We start from the raw sequence: 5,053 nt of genomic DNA, 5'->3' as shown, positions 1-5,053 counted from the left end.
CATGCATTTGGTCTCTGTGGGTCCCACAGATGGCAGCTTCTGGCCAAAGGCCGTCTCCCGATTCCTCAGCTGAGCTTGTGCCAACAGCACAGCTGCTCGAGTCACTATTTTTTTTAATCTTGATCTGTTCCATTATATCCCTCCCACGTCACCCGCCACATGCTCCTCAGTGGCTCTGGGCTGGCCGCCAACCCAGGAGATTAAAGTACACCGCAGCCACCAGTGCCACCTGGCAGCATGGCAAAGGTGAGGGGCGTGTTGACCCTGCCGCTGATGGTGCCAGGAAGAAGCACAGCGAAACTCAGGGATATAGTGGAAGGCACCCGCCACATGTGCTGAACCTGGTAAATGGATGTAACATAGTGCTGCAGAAGGGCACAAAAAACATGCATCACTCCCAGAGTGAGGCAACTCATCCCTTTGGGCAGCGGCCGAGTCTTACATTTGGTGCTGACTTATAGGGACCACGCAGCAATCCAGAGGGGTGACTGTAGCACGCGTAGACTTCTCCAAGAGAGCAGTCAGCTAGCTATCTAGCTCAGGTGCTACTAGCAGTGTAGCAGAGTGCCCAGTATGGGAAAGCAACCCAGGTATTTATTTGGGTAGGCTTTGCAGCCTGGGACAAAGCTTTGCTGCCATGGCTGTGCTATTATCAGTGCTTCAGCTAAGTATTTCCATGAGCTGCACTCACACCTCTGGACTGCAGTGCAGAATACAGCCAGCCTGCTACATGCCCACAGCACATCCTAGCCTGCACTTCAGGGGATTGTGCAACTCCCCCGAGGTCTATTCCACAGGCAAACACCTCGGGAAGATCTGCGTGAGACTCAAGCTATTTTTGCTTTGGCTCAGTAACAAATTAGTTCTTCTAGTTAAAGCACTCTCCCTTTCTGGTGTTAAGAATGTTAAAATACTTGAAGAAAATCAGCTCTCTTCACCTAACTGCTGCTGCTAGTAGATGCTATTTAACCAAGCCATGCATTATTGAGTCTCTTAGACCGAATTATCAAAGAAAAGTTAGAGATCTGGGCACCAGAGACTATATTTACTAGGCAGGTTAGGGTCATTATCCCCATTTTACAGATAGGAAAACAGAGACCGGGGGGGGGTTTGTTCCAGGTCACCCAGCAGGCCAGTGGCAGGACCAAGAGTAGAAAACAGTTTGTTGGGGTCCTCCAGTGCTTGCTCGACTAGAACACACCACTACCTGATATGCTCTTTGTTGAATTCCCTCCAACTTTGTTAACAAACCAAAACACAGGTCTAACTTGTTATTCAGGTGTGTGCATGTCATACACACACACACACACACACACACGTATGTATATATGTTCCACTCCTCATCACACACTTGTATTTAGGATGTCTCTTAAGGGTTACTCTCAACCACCCCCAGCAACACAAGCTGCCCCTCTCCATCTGCTTTACCTTATTCTCCCATATATACAAAGCACAAAAGGAGAGACAAGAAGTGGACATATTGATTCCTAAAAGGGCTCTGGGGGACAAGAACAGGAAATGATTGGCAGATTATAGCTAGATACGAGCCTGGGTTCAGGCCTAAGTAGCAGGGTGCCCTATACGAGCCTTTCTAGTGCACTCAGCATTGGTCAATGGAAACCCCTAAACTTATGACTTGTGACTCCATAAAACTCTTCCTATCCCCATCTTTTTTTGGACTTTCTCATTTTTCCACTTTTCTTTATTGGTTTTTAAGAGTATTTAGACCTTGCTCCCATCTCTAGCCATGTTATCATTTTATTCAGATGCTGCAAGCAGTAATCTTTCAACGAACAGCGGGAGCCTCCACAATCCTCGCTGTTACCATTTTCTCCCAGTCGATAGTGCTGTGGGTGATGGGCAGCTGTCTCCGGAAAGCCTTCAGGTGGGAATCATTCATCTTTTGGTATTCTTCTGCCAGGTCAGCCTGGAGTTGGTTGTCTGCTTTCTCTACCAGCTTCACAAAGTCCTGGGCAGTCTGAGCTTCACTGGTGATGGGCAGAGTCCCACTTACTTCCTTGCACACTGTCAAATGGATATTGCCATCCTCAAAGTAGTGAGCATGGACATCGATGGTCCCGGTCACCTGGGCGGACGTGGAAGTGGGAGTCAGGCCGACAGTCCATTCGGATTTCCAAAGGCCATTCCAGAAAGCAGAGGGTCTGTTCAGGTGACCCTCAATGCAGGCCACAAGGATTTTCCGGACAGCCGTGTCTTTGATGAAGACACTGCAAAGTCCTTCAGCATAGTGGCTGCTGACATATATGTTTAGAGCCTCATAAAGGGCCCTTCTCCACATTTCACCTTTTTTATCCTCTTGGGCATGAGCCTGGAAGTCACTTGCTTGCTTTCTCAGATGGTCAAATTTGAAGGAGACTTGTTTCTGGGGGTCAAGGAAGCGATTTTCCTCAAGCTCGTTGTGGCGGGTCAGCAGCACCTCACACTCCTCCTGCCTGACGGGGGTGAAGTAGACCTTGTTGTGCAGGGCCCAGAGGCAGGCAGCTTCCTGGGACATCAGGCTATCATCATCCACCAGCAAGCGGAGGTCATTGAAAACCTCATTGAACTCTTCGGGTGGAGCTTGCTTCAAGAGATTTCGCATCACCTGCAGCTTCTCGTCTCTGGTCAGGAGACGGCTCCTGGGCATTCGCTGCATCGGGGCAAGGCTGGAGGATCCCAGGTGCCCCTCACCTGAAAGGAAGGCAAAGCAAAAGGCAATGACAGCTGCTTCCTTTCCAAGCAACGCACGGAGGCCTCCAAACTTTGCTTAATGGAGGGCTCCATAGGCAACTTACTACACACACCAGTGATGGAGCAGATTGCTTTTATGTCAAACACAGAGCTACCGTCTATGGGATACCACCTCCATCCTGCAGATCTTTTATCTACAGCAACCAGCCAACAGTGCTTCCATAATCCCACTGAAATCATAGATGTCTCCATCTTCTTACGAGCCCACCCTTCCTCCATCTTCTAACCATAGCTAATCCTGAGATGTGGCTTAGCAGTTATGGGGGTATTCTGAAGGTCACCCACAGTGTGGGACTGTCTGAATAGTGCATTAACTGTATTAGCATCTGTTTCTTGTTAGCATATGTCATTCACAGACCAGCAGTTACTGACAAGCTATGGACAGAAGCAACCCATCTCTTTGGGGAGTCCTAAAATTTTAATCTAACTGGATATGATCCCTGAACAGGGTGAACTTTGTTTCATAATAGTAATTACGATATTGAGGGATTCTGCCAAGAAACTCCTTTCCCAACACCTAACCGCTGCTCATCTCCATCCGTGGTTTTGAGGGCTATTTCGGTCCCCGACCCAGCGGGCAACCCATGTACTTACCAAACACAGTGGCTTTTGGGGATGCCATCTTGTGCTAAGTGCACTAGCTTGCTCCCAGGAAAACTCTTTCCACACTGATGTTGCCAGGGCTGCATCAAAGGTGCAATCTCAGCCTGATCACTTGACAGCATTGTGGCTTCAGCCACTGTCTACGGGAGGTGACAAATGGACCTTTTTGCTTATTCACAGCCAGCATCTGTTTGGAAGCTTTCAGGAGGATAGGTGATGCACCAGCCTGAGATGCATCACAGCCAGCATTGCCTTCTTATCAGCTTACATAGTTTGGGCACTGAGGATCCAAACTGCCTGCAGATGTAGAGTTATGGTCACTTTATATTCCTCAGTCGCCCTGTTTGATCCACTTGATTTAGGAAACTTCCCATGTGCTGAAAGTCTGGGGTGTGAAGGAGGTAAACCCATTTGCTTGGTTTCCCTTGCTTTGGTTTTCTGCTTCTCTCCAGGTGAAATGGGCCATCTTTGCCCAATTTTATCTGCAGCTTCTTAGTTTTGCCAAACATTGGCTTAAATACCTCAGGAAACTTTGCACAAAACTTTGCCTCTCAGCCTAAAATAATAGTGCCCAGATTATAACAAGGGTTTCCAGTCCCTCTTAATTCATTAACACAGGATGCTTTCCTTGGAAAGTCAGTAAAAAAAGGGGTGTTATCTGGAGTTAGTTACCTCTATTTATCCTGGACACTGATAGCTCCTGAACAAGTAACACAGGTCCATACATTGCAGGCTACGATCCAAAGACAGCATAATGCAGGGCACCCCTGACTAAAGCCATCCCCAGACTCACTTTTAATCCAAGATTTGAGTGGAGTGGGCAGTCGGGAACCTGCACGCAGGCCTGGCTTGTACGGATGTGAAACAAAATCGATTCCTTGCAGAATGTGCTCTGTGCTCCTAGCACATCCTTCTTTCCTTCAGCAGTGACCAGACTGGCTATAATTCATGCTGGAAGCTTTGCCAAACCACCCTGCAAGTGTTGAACATATTTCTTGCCTCACGGGTTTTGGCTGAAAGGCCCCATATTCTGCTCAAAGGAACATGTGGCCTCCAGTACCTGAAACACTGTGTTTTTAGGATTTGGCCCATTGCTCTTCTTGGCAATGTACCTCTTCCTGGTAGGTGGCAGTGCTTCTCACAACTAGGGTACCAGGAAGTCCTAATGGCCAGAAACCAAAAAGTTTCCCTAGGGTGATGACACTCAACCAGGGTGCCATGGTCCCCTGGGGTGGCTTGGGCTCCTTTCAAAAGTGCTGTACACACAATGTTAGCCATGTTAGTGTGCAGACTTGAGTCAAAAGATGAACCCAACAGTTTCACATAAGAACCCACAGTGTTGAAAAACTGCCCTGTTGTGGTCTTCCTGAGTTCTGAGCAGCAAAAAAAATGCCGTACAGGAAACCCTCGTTATTCACGGGTTCAGCTTTCATGGTTTCCAATATTCGCAAATGCTGAACCTGCATTTTAAATACACTTTTTTATGTATTTAAAAGAGACCTCCACGTTCGCTGCTGTTGGGCTCCCACCACCACTGCTGCACTCCCGCCGTCACCACCGCACTCCCGTTGGAGCCACCGGAGCTGTGCCTCCCCTCCCAGCCACCGGGGGCACCGTGTTCACAAACACGGTGCCTTAGTTGTGGATTTTGCCATTCACGAGGGATACGAGAACGTATCCCTCGTGAATGGTGAGGGTC

General features: G+C 48.4%; 1 pseudogene; it reads right to left on the bottom strand.

The window, feature by feature from the left end:
* Nucleotides 1-504: 504 nt before the first annotated feature.
* On the bottom strand, nucleotides 505-3,595 carry LOC149852103 (F-actin-capping protein subunit alpha-1 pseudogene; annotated as a pseudogene).
* Nucleotides 3,596-5,053: the final 1,458 nt, after the last annotated feature.

The sequence above is a fragment of the Crocodylus siamensis genome, chromosome 15 (assembly GCF_052110815.1).
Source record: "Crocodylus siamensis isolate JL-2025a chromosome 15, ASM5211081v1, whole genome shotgun sequence".
Lineage (NCBI taxonomy): Eukaryota > Metazoa > Chordata > Crocodylia > Crocodylidae > Crocodylus > Crocodylus siamensis.
The sequence above is the reverse complement of the archived record's forward strand: the minus strand, read 5'-3'. Positions and strand labels throughout refer to the sequence as shown.